At 45.9% G+C, this 11,944-nt stretch overlaps 1 long non-coding RNA gene across 2 annotated transcripts in view; it reads right to left on the bottom strand.

Annotated features, from left to right (window-relative positions):
* Positions 1 to 1,441, bottom strand: part of LOC119314766 — a 2,552-nt gene extending 1,111 nt beyond the window's left edge. Inside the window, exons 1-3 of one of the 2 annotated variants that reach the window (XR_005152447.1) lie at positions 1,420 to 1,441; positions 1,271 to 1,321; positions 909 to 1,097 (exon numbers count right to left, since the gene is read on the bottom strand). This is a non-coding gene — a long non-coding RNA (uncharacterized LOC119314766). Of the gene's footprint in view, positions 1 to 908; positions 1,098 to 1,270 lie in introns of both variants that reach the window. The other variant, XR_005152448.1, reaches the window with a different exon arrangement.
* Positions 1,442 to 11,944: the final 10,503 nt, after the last annotated feature.

Here is an 11,944-nt window from a genome sequence, read left to right as displayed (position 1 = left end):
TCTGCATCTATCTATTGATGGGCCCATTGGAGGAACAAGATATTCAGGAAAGGGAACTGACCGGTAGTCAGAATTATGCATCCATCTATTGAAGGATCCATTGGAGGAACAACAAGAAACTCAGGGAATGGGGGCCGACCGAGAAGCAGATTGGGCACTCATCGAGGTTGGTGTTGTGTGCATTGTTACTTATTAAGCAGGTGTCTACTGCAGAGTGATATCATCTGTTGCTTTCTGTTACCAAGATTTGAAATAATAGAAATAACAATAACAGCAAAACAAAGAAATTCAGGGAGTGGTCTCGTGAAGATGTACGTGACATTGTAAGAAAGAAGAAAGCTCAGAAACTGTGGTATGAAACACATTCGCATAACCATTCTGAGTTGTAGAAAGTTCAAGGAGGAAGGCAATGTTAATAAGTTGGTACACCAATCTATTCCTGAGAATGGTCAGTTTTAAGGGATAAAAAAACAATAATCTATTCTTACCAAGCTTTTCATTAGTAAAAAGTTCGGTACCCAAATAACTTGTTAGCAGCAAAACTTTTCACTAATGTGAAAATAGAACTGCAATATGATCTCTTATGAGAAAAGAAACTGACATGAGGTTAAAAAAAGAGCAAACATAGATGGTATGGCAGAAGAACAAATGAAACTCCTGATGACAGGGTATACAAACATGATGAAACAAATCTCGAATAGGTAAACCAATAAGTTCTTAAGAAAAATAACCTGGAAAGCAAATCACAAGCACATCAATGTCAAACAGAAATAAAAAATTGTTTCTTAAAAGGATATCATACTATTTAGTAGTTATAATATCTATGACCAGATATATAGTAACAAAGTTGAATAATTTTAGTCCTTTCAACCCTAGTTGATGCAGCAAAAGATGCACAAAATAATGACCTTTACAACAGGTTTGTCCGGTACTGGACAGAGACGGGTTGAAGCAGAGTGTCGTCGACAGTGAAGTGAGAGGCTGCAGCAGAGGGCTTCATGGCGAGGCGGCGGGCTCAAGCAGAACAAGCACGCAAAGATGCATCTGCAACTAAAGCTTGCCCAAATGGAAGAACAATACTTTGGGTAAATGACGAGCTACACATGAGAATAACATGATTCAATGAGCAAATAAAAAATTCTTGCATGAAAAAAAATGTACATATAGACATAGTCCAACTTGCACACATGAACAAAAATCAACACTTGGACACATCCGAGCATGAGCAAAAATCTACAAAGAGAGACGAGCGATAGCAAAATCAGATCACCTCTTATGTGAGCATCCAACCTAAAATCCACAACAATATATGGCTGTACACCTGAATTCAGATAAGCATTTTTTTCTGTGAATTCCTACTTCTGGATTGAGGAGACTACAAGTTGTACAACGAACAGACTGAATGAGATGCATGTATACCAGCGAGGAGGGCGATGCAGAAATTGAGTCGGGATATGGATAAGCCCCAATTTCCGGCGAGGCCGTTGGCTGACTTAAAGTAGCAGGTGGCGGCGACAGGGCCGCGTACCAGAGGCTCTGCATCTGCAAATGTGCCAACAAGGTACAAAGTCATTAAATCAACAAAAATCAACGAACATATGGAAGCAAAGAAACAGATGTCACTTCGAGGGGGTGGCACTTACATTGCTCAGTTGGAAGAGAGGACTAACATCAAACCTAGGGATTCTGAAGTTCAAGGCCAGAACTGAAAATCAAGAACTCCTTCAAGACCTGATCACATCACTTCAAGCTTAGATTCCTATTTGTAGTCTTGCTTACCCTTGTATATTTTTTGTATACTTGGCCTTGTTTTATTTGTAAATCCCTTTCTGCCCTTTCGCAAAATAAAAAGACCATTTCTGCCACCAATTGGTGGGCATACAGACAGTATGTAATTATTTCTCAAAAATTTAAAGCATAGCAGCGGAAGCCTCTCCTGCTGTTTTGACTGCTAAAAAAATCATTAAATCAATGAACTAACGCCCCTCCTAAAATAACTAAATAATTGAATTGCAAATAGATAACTGGAAAATACTACTTCTACTTGAGTTTAGCTTATAGTATATACAAAGATAGAAGTGGCATGCTATAACAAAAACTTCTGGAAAAGTGAAAGTTCACACAAACAGACAAACAAACACATAATGTAAAACGAGCAGATCAGCACACCATGGCAGAGAGTGGGCTCAGAGGCAAGAACTTTGATGAGAAGCCTGTAAAAGTTATGGCAATGACGATAAAAATGAGAGGATAGGTTATTCAATACCTCGTATGGTGTACGTGTGACAGAAGATGTGTGTCTACAACCATCAGAAGAAGGTTACCACTGCCTAACGGATATCAGGGTAATGCCAAGCAAGTCACGACAACGACACCTAGAACAGATAAGAAGCATATCACTACTTGTGAAATAAAGACCACTAAGATATAGCAGCATCATGATGTTGCTTGTCTCCATCGGCTCTGGACCAGATACTATCAGCATAAAAAATAGTCAGAAAATGATGACATAAGAAGGTTACCCGGCAATAGAAAAGCAAATTAATTGTAGTCGATTGTATCCTCATTGTTAACCAAATTTACCAGGAATTTCCAAGCCATCATTAAAGTTTGAACAAGAAAACACAAAGGCACAAAACGCAAGAAATCTTGTCTGATAACTAAATCGGTAACCATGTAAGAATACCAAAAGCAACTCACAATTTATACATGTTCCTATAAATTAAAACATCGGGTCATAATGCATTTGCTTTGTGCATTTCACACAATCAAAAAAATTGTCTAAAAAGTTAGACATATTTTGTGTTTCTATTAGAAACTAAAACACATGTCACAGGCCTCTTAATTATTATAAATTGATGAGAAAGCACATTGTCCAGTACAGTAGTGCATCTTTGAAAATTCATGGTACTCAATGTCACGCTGACAGTGTAGGGCTTGGAATACTACAACAACTTAATAGATGAACTGATACGGCATGATAAAGATCAATTTATCTACCTGAACATAGCCTTTGATCGATCTTGATTAACCATCACTGCAGGCATACAACCTAATGTTACCATCTAGTACCATTTTGATCTCCCTCAGTCAGCCCCAGATTCATGTCATTCCAGCTGAATGGAGCTTCAGAATCTTTTAGACGCTTTTGTTCTTCATTTGAATGTATGGTGATATATGTGCAGGAGACAATTATACCATGTACATGGACACCTGCTTCAAATGCTTTGGAGGTAGCGTGAAGCACTGGGTCCCGTGTGATTTCGACGAGGTAGTAGCGATGATCTGCAGCCAAATACACAACAACATGAGCCATAACTTGAAATAGAAAGCGGAAAACACAAATCAGCATGAAAATCATGCACTACCGGAATCGCACCTATGCCGATGGCCCTGGCCGTCGGCATAGCCCTGATTGGCCGTCAGGACAGGCCTATGCCGACGGCCCCCGTCGGCATAGGACCGTCGCCAACATATCCGTCGGCGTAGCCCGGGAGGCCGTCGGCATAGAAAGGCCGTCGGCATAGGCCCTATCCCGACGGTGTTCGTACATCTATGCCGACGGCCCTGGCCGTCGGCAATGTTACCTCCTAACGGCGGCCGCCGTCAAGTGCTGACCAACGCCTGCTCGCCACGTGGCAAGCCTATGCTGACGGCCTAGCCGTCGGCATAGATTTAAACTAAGCCGACGGCCAGGCCGTCGGCATAGGCCTGCCACGTGGCAGCAACTGGGCTCTCCTGGGGCAAGGCTATGCCGATGGCCTGGCCGTCGACTTAGTTTATATGTATGCCGACGGCCAGGCCGTTGGCATATACTTACCCGAGGAGCTCCCAGTTGCTGACATGTGGCGTCTATGCCGACGGCCTAGCCGTCGGCTTAGTTTAAATCTATGCCGACGGCTAGGCCGACGGCATAGAGGCCACGCGTCAGCAACTGGGAGCTCCGGCCAGCCCTATGCCGACGGCCTAGCCGTCGGCATAGTTTGTATTTGATTTTTTTCTTTTTTCTATTTGTTTTCAAATCAATTCAATTCAGATATACAACACATATCAGCAGATATATATGATGGAAATAGACATATAGAACACATCTAAGTATCATCCGTCACCATCACAACAATATATGCATAAGCATCATCATAATCAACATAAAGATAAGCATAAGCATATAAAGAAGCACGCAAGTCATCTAAAGGACCATCAAAGACCACAAGTTTATCATCATCACCACACACAAGTCATCTAAAGATACATAAGCATAAGCACACAAGTAACCAAAAGGCTTAAGCGCCAGGACGTCGAGCACCGCGGAGGTCGTCACCGCCAAGACCACTGAAGCCCAGGTCGTGAGTGCTAGCGGCAGCGCTACCACCAAGACCGTCTCCACCTCCGCCTCCGCCTCCATGGATCGGAGTGGTCAGGCTCCGTGACTCGGGAGTGCTGCGAAGACCACCGCCAACGGTTGATCCACCGGTTCCCTGGATGTTGAAAAGACATATTAACGGGATATATGACTGTGTTGAAAGGCATGATATGCTTTGAGTGAATAGATTGGGGATGAACTAACCGGCGAGGGGCCAGCGTTCTGTGCCACAAACTCCTCAAAGGTCAGCAACGTTGGTTGTGCTGGAGGACCCTCTGCTGATGGCCATTGAGGACACCTGCCCGCCACCATTTCTTGAAAAGCGTGCTGCATCTGGCGATCCCTCTGCTGATGGTATGCATAAAGGCGGTCGTGCCACACCATGGTCTCCTGGCGTGTGTACTCCATGTAGGCCTACAATATGACATGATGAAACTCATAAAACTACTAAAGGCGGAAAATAAAGGGAGCAATGAAGATAATAGGGGAAAATACTTACAGTTTGCTGCTCCTGAAAGAGGGACAGTGACGGTGCACTGCTCATGGGCGTGCTCGCGCGCTGGCTCAAGGTCGGGTCAATCCGACGGAGCTGTGTGTAGGAGATAGTAGGAGTGATCACAGCATCGAGAACCGCCTCCCGACCGTGCTCCTTCGGCCCCATGCCCACCACCACCCTTTTATCCAGATCCGCCGCAATGGGGTCAGTGTGTCAGGATGTAACGCCAGATACCCATCAAAGTAGGCCTTCTTCCTATGCGCGGTCTTCTTGCCGTAGTACTTGGGCTCGCCAGGCTTGGGGTCCTTCCGCGTATGGGCGATCTCCCACGCCTGCATGTGTGAGAGCGGCCGCTTCAGTTTCTCCTCCTACACCACCAAACAGAGGTTAGTCATACATAAGAAAGTAATGGTAAATAGAAGAAGAAGAATGTTTAATGGGGTTAGTCATACATTAACTGCCTTGTGGAGATAGTGGTTTCGGTTTCCCTGAGCATGTACTCCCTCCTTCCCTCGGTTAGCCTTGTTTTTGACTCCATGGCCGCCCAGGCTCCAGCCTCATCACACCAAAGATCCACCAATGCCGCCTAGGACTCGTCTTTTCCATAACACCAATTTGGTAACACCTACATAATGAAAGCATAATGGCATGTCAACACGAAACGGTGAAATGTACCACAAGGTAATGAAAGCATAATGAAAAATCTTTTATACTTACCTTCAAGAACTCGTCCCTCTCCAAGGTAATGCCCATCCTACGCGCGTCTTCCTTGGTCATCTTCACACCAAGATAGTCGTGATGGTATGTTGAGATAGCCACATAGCGCACCTCGTACTGCATCTGGCGGGCCTTCTTCTTGCATTGGCGCAGCACGATCTGGTCCGCTCTGGCCCTGTGCTCCGGGAGAACTCGATAGAATTTCTACAATCATGCACGAAACAAGAATGGAAGAAGCCATGAGTTAAATCATTCATGAAACTAGAATGGACTTGTGCTTCTGAAGAGAATTCACCTAGAAAGTGGTGATCACGGCCTTGGCATGGGTCCCATGGTCCGCGTGGAGGGACGCTTCCCAGTGCTCCCAGCTCGTGGCCAAGACCCGATGGTTCGGGTGCCCTACTGGATCCGGACAGTACAACCCCGGCCAGTGTAACTTCAGCAAGACGATGATGAGGCCATTGGGAATACGGACCCCTTTAGAATATATCCAGTTGCTGCAAAAGAATGAACTATTAGCATGTGACAAGCAAAATAAATAACAACCAGAATGAGCATGTGACAAGAAAAATAATGAAATTATTATAAAGTGGCACTTACTCTTTCCCCGTGGGCTCAATGAGCCACTTCTGCTCCTCAGTAGCAGGAACCTGCTTTGGTAGCTTTGCGTTACCACGCAGCCACCCCTTGTTGTCAACCCCCTCCCCGCCAGCACCATCATCCCCGCCACCACCCTCCTCCTCGCCTGCCTCCCCCTCCCCAACCTCCTCCTCATCCTCCTCCTCCTCGTCCTCCTCCTCCACCTCCTCCTCGGCCCCATCCCGAACCTCCTCCTCTTCGCCTGCCTCGTCCTCGTCCTCCTCCTCACCAGAGGAGGGTACCTCACTAGAGGAGGGCACCTCACTAGAGGATGGCCTCGAAGACAACACCCCTAAGTCGGTGAGGGTGCGCTCTTTCTGGCCGCGACCCCCTATAGTGTCTCTACCCCCACCACCTCGCCCTCTAGGGGCTCTCCCCCCGCCCCCTCCTCCTCTAGGGGCATCTCTCCCTTGACCTCCCTGTGAGGAGTCATCGTCAAGTAGCCGGGGGGGAGGATTACGTGCTGGACCACTCCGACTAGGCAGGCCAACGACCTTGCATAGGAAACCCACGCCGTCGGCCTTCCCCTTGCCCATGTTCCATGAACCTGCATTGAAAAGAGAATAAGCAATTAGTAAATTAATGAAATGAAGGAAAAGGCATGATAATAAACACATTAATAAAAATGCATAAAAGGCATATTCCTAAACTATAGAAAAAAAGACTTGACACATATATCTCCTAGAAACCATATGAATCATCACTGTTGTAACCTCTTTCTTGGTCCGTCTCATCATCACTATCAATCATATCATCTTCGTTGTCTGACGGAGGTGGAGGCTCTTCCTCGTCGTCAGCGTCTTCGTTTAACTTTTCTAGCATAAGTATGTCATTTTCATTGACAATGGTCTCACCATCATTCCGTGCTTCGTCGTCGTTTGGATCCACATCATCATCACCCAATGGTCTAGCGTCATCGTTTCTAACCACATCATCATCATCAGCTTGCTCTTGATAGAACACTCCCTCGTATGTCATGGGGTTAATGTTGTAGTAATCGTCTTCATTCGGGTTCGGTAGCTTACCATGTGGCGACACCTTGAACACAACTTCCCAACCCTTTAGGTACTCTTTCTGGCATGGGTAAGGCAGATAATATACTTGTGTAGCTTGGGTAGCCGCAATGAAGAGATCGGCTCCGGCATAGACGGTTGATGGTTTAACTTCGACCAAACCAATGGAAGGCGTATGTTTTACCCCTTCCCGCGGATCGAACCATCGACATTTGAACACAGGCAGACTTAGGGTCTCGCGCCCCTGGTGGAATTTAATCTCGTATATATTTTGTACCCTTCCGTAGTAGTCTACTGAATTTTGACCGGGGGTGTACACTCTGGTATTTATTGTTTTGGGATCAGGCCGGCTGTTCTGGTGATCCTCTGTATGGAGGCGATACCCATTCACATCATACTTTTTACATGTCATGACGGCAGGGTCAAAACCCATGGAAACCCATCTCAATTCATCATCCATAGATATGTTCGGATCTTTTCCCTACAAGTATAATTGAAATTGTTGCGTGCATTAGTTAACTAATAAATGTTGAACTAGGTATTTAATAGGGGAGTGTGGAAAATTACTTTCTCCATGAACCAAGCAACAAAATTTTTACATCCAGGGTTTCCATGACGGAGAAGAGTAAGTGCCTCCGCCTCAGTAGGAGGATTCATTCCCGTCCATTCCTCTTGAACGAAATCACTAAAAAAAGAAAACCGGTGTTAGACCAGGACTAAGTGAACATAAAACATGATGATGTGGAAGACATAAAGGAATGGTGTAGTGGTATTACCTCATCCACAGTTCCTTAACTTCCCTGATGTTGTGCAAGATATAGAACATGAGGTCCTCCCACTCTTGTCGTGGCATGTTATAAGGTTTCGAGGCCCCAGACCTCCCACCTTGCGTGTTGAATAGATGTAGCTTGGGTTGATACTTCGGCTCTTCTATATTGTATTGAGGCACCTTGTTATGCAGATGGGGAACGTGGTCTGGATAGTATGATGTCCTGAGGTCTGACACCTCCTCTAGGATAACTGCCTCAGCTATGGAAGCTTCAATCTTAGCTTTGTTTCCACATTTCTGTCGGAGATGCTTGTTCTGTCTCTCAGGGCCGTACTGCCAGCGATTCTGCACAGGCCCCCCCAACAATACCTCGTTCGCGAGGTGCAGAATGAGATGTGTCATCGGTGTAAAGAAGCCTGGCGGAAATATCTTCTCTAGCTTGACTATCAACTCCGGTGCCTTCTTATGCAATTTTTCAATCACGTCTTTACTTACTTCTTTAGCACAGAGCGTGCGGAAGAAATGGCTTAGCTCGGAAGCACTCGCCAGACATGCTCGGGGACATAGCCTCGAACCATCACCGGCATTATCCGCTCAATCCATACATGGTAGTCATGACTCTTCAGGCCGGTCACTTTGCCCGTTGAAAGATTGACTCCCTTACTTATATTCGATGCATAACCATCGGTGAACTTCAAAATGTGTTTCAGCCAGATAAGTACTTCCTTTTTTTCTGGTGGTTTAAGGACAAAGTCAGCATCTGGCTTGAACCAGTTTTTTCGACCGCCTGTGGGAGGCTTCATGTTCAGACGTGGTCTATCACAAATTCTCTATTGATCGGCTCTAGCTTTAACGTTATCCTTCGTCTTATCAGGAATATTGAGGATCGTGTGGAAAAGGGACTCTGCCACATTCTTTTCGGTGTGCATCACATCGATATTGTAAGGAAGTTTGAGGTCCTTGAAATAGGGAAGCTATGAGAAGGGGGTAATGTGAGTCCAGTTGTGCGTCTCACCATATCCCTCGAAGCCTTTGGCTTTGGCTTTGGCTTTGCCTTTGACTTTAGGCTGGAGAGATTTTAGCCGAGCAAGAACATCTGCCCCCGAAAATGTTGGAATCTTGGTTACTTCATGAACAACCCGGCCTTTCGTGAAGTTCTTCTTGTCTTCCCTATCTAGATGGTCTGGAGGGAGGAACTGTCGATGCAGGTCAAAGGCTACATACTTGCCACCCTTACCCAGCCAAATCATTCGCAGAGCCTGCATGCACACTGGGCATGGCATCTTCCCACTTGTACACCATCCACAGAATAGAGTATAGCCGGGAAAGTCATGCATGCAATAGTGCAACCAAACTTTCATCAAGAAATTTCTCTGCAGATCCCGATCATATGTCAACGTCGGAAAGTACCAAGAATGGTGCAAAGCATCCACCAGCGGCTGCATAAACACACCCAATTGCTTCCCCGGATAATCAGGCCCCGGAATGATGAGCGACAAGAACATGGTCTTGCGTTGCATTAGGGCACCGGGAGGAAGATTGAGCGGAATTACAAACACGGGCCAGCAGCTGTATGGATTGGACGACATGCCATAAGGATTCAACCCATCACCTGATATGGCTATTCTGACATTCCCAGCCTCGGCTGCTTCCTCGGGGTATTCTTCATCGAACGACGTCCATGCTTCCCCTTCCGATGGATGTACGATTTTTTGGATTGTACCTTATACCTTCCTTGTGCCACTTCATCATTTTGGCAGACTCCTTCGTGATGAAAAGCCGCTGCAGTATTTTTATAAAATCAAGATACCGAAGAACCTTAAGGGGGATGGTTAGCTGCTTTTTCTCACCATCCTCACCGACCACCTCAATGTACCGAGACGAACTGCACTGCCTATAGTACTTGTCATCCGCATACTCATGCCTAAACAAAAGGCAATTCTTCGGGCAAACATCTATTTTCTCATAATCCATAGAGGGTGCCTTCATGATTTTCTTTGTATCGTACATGCTTTTCGGCAGTTCATGACCCTCAGGGAGGCTGTTAGCCCATACTCCCAAGAATGCTTCGAAGCATTTCTGGCTACAGCCGTACTCAGCCTTGACTGTAATCAGTTGCGAGATGGCATCCAGCTGAGATATTTTCGCACCCGCATAAAGAGGTTTCTTCGACGAGGCCAAGACCTCCAAGAAGGCCTTTGCGGTTGCCTCCGGCTCCTCCGGTTCATTCTCTGAAGGTGTCGCATTTCCCGTTTCTGCAACAATGACATCATCTAGCATGTCCTTGACCGCGTCGTCCTCATATCCATCGATGCATTGTCGCATCACCTCCTCTCTACCACGGTCCTGCTCGGCTATGTTTATCGGTGGCATGTCAAAGTTTGGCATATATCCGTGCGTGCGGAAGTGCTCACTCATGTCCGTCTGATTTCTACGGTGACGTCTGGCACATCTCGCACAGGGGCATGGTAGGATAATTCTCATTGGACGACGGAATATCTCCTTCAAATACACATCGGTTTTCGCCATCCACTCCGATGTTACTCGATTCCGACGGATAAAACCACTGTACATCCACTGATTATCTGCCATCCTCTGCTTTTTTGCAAGCCACACAACATAATTAAGGATTCATTTAAATTAATCACATCAAATTTTCAGTTTCTACCGCGTTTAATCCACCTACATCTCTAATAGGTAAAGATGGGTCCTAATCCCACCCGAGGATGTGTAGATTGAGTACGTTCTCCATTCTACCCCGTTTCGAGACAAAATTTCGGCAACACCTCCCCGCTGTTCTCCAGATACACGTCTCGGCAAATAGCCGAGAGAATGTGCTCTGGAGAACAATGGGGAGGCGCCGCTGAAATCCTGTCTCGGAATGGGGTAGAACATGGAGAACATACCAATCTACACATCCTCGGGCTGTCCATGGAAAACGCTGGACAATCCGAAAGAGCTGTGGTGATAAATATGCAATTGAATGCATATTTATCGATGCAACCCTTTCGGACGGGAGACGCCTAGATTACGCCAGTTGACTTGAGAATGAAATCTAGTCACATGAAAAAGGAGGTGATGGATTTGTAGCTCACCCTCCGCTGTAGAGGAAGTAGTCGAACAGCAGAGGGATGCTCAGGGACCAACGCGTCGGACAACGGCCACTCCGGTGAAATGTGACACCACAAAGCCTGCAAATTCCACCGAAAAAACAACTTAGATCATCACATCTCAGTCAAGTGTCAAACTTTTGTCTTCTATTATTTTAGCAAGATCATCATGACTATCAATTTTTTAGCAAGATCATCACATCTTAGTAAGTTTCAAAATTTTGTCTTCAATTATTATATCAAGATCATTATGAGTATAAAAAATAGCAAGATCATCACATCTCAGTCAAGTGTCAAAATTTTGTCCAACATCCATCCATCCATTCATATATCATTAACTTGACCAACATCCATTTATCAACATGACCTAACATTAAATTTATGACAAACAAAGTTTCTAAAAAAATTCACCGACATTCCATCCCATCCACCATCTATGATTCTAACAACATCCATGCATCCATCTAACAAAAAATAATCCATACATCCATCCACCTAAAAACAGTAGCAAGAAGAACAAAAAACATACAATTTTTTTATTTATCTAACTATATATCCATCCATTCATCTAGCAACACAATAGCGGCAGGGGAGCAAGGCAGCAGCAGGGGGAGTGGCACGGTGGCAGGGGAGCTCACCGAGGGGGGCGGTAGGGGAGCGGCGGGGGACGTGGTGGCGGAGGTCGTGTCTGAGGGGCCGGCGACGGGCGGTGGAGCATGGGCGGCCGAGGCCTCCCCGGTGCTCACCAGCAGCAGAGGAAGGCCGAGAGGGCGCTGAAGTTCGCCGGAGCCACGACCACGGCCAGCTCACCAGCAGCAGCAGGAGGTGGGCGGGGCG

The sequence above is a fragment of the Triticum dicoccoides genome, chromosome 6A (assembly GCF_002162155.2).
Source record: "Triticum dicoccoides isolate Atlit2015 ecotype Zavitan chromosome 6A, WEW_v2.0, whole genome shotgun sequence".
In the NCBI taxonomy this organism is placed as follows: domain Eukaryota; kingdom Viridiplantae; phylum Streptophyta; class Magnoliopsida; order Poales; family Poaceae; genus Triticum; species Triticum dicoccoides.
This window is presented reverse-complemented; position numbering and strand designations above follow the sequence as displayed.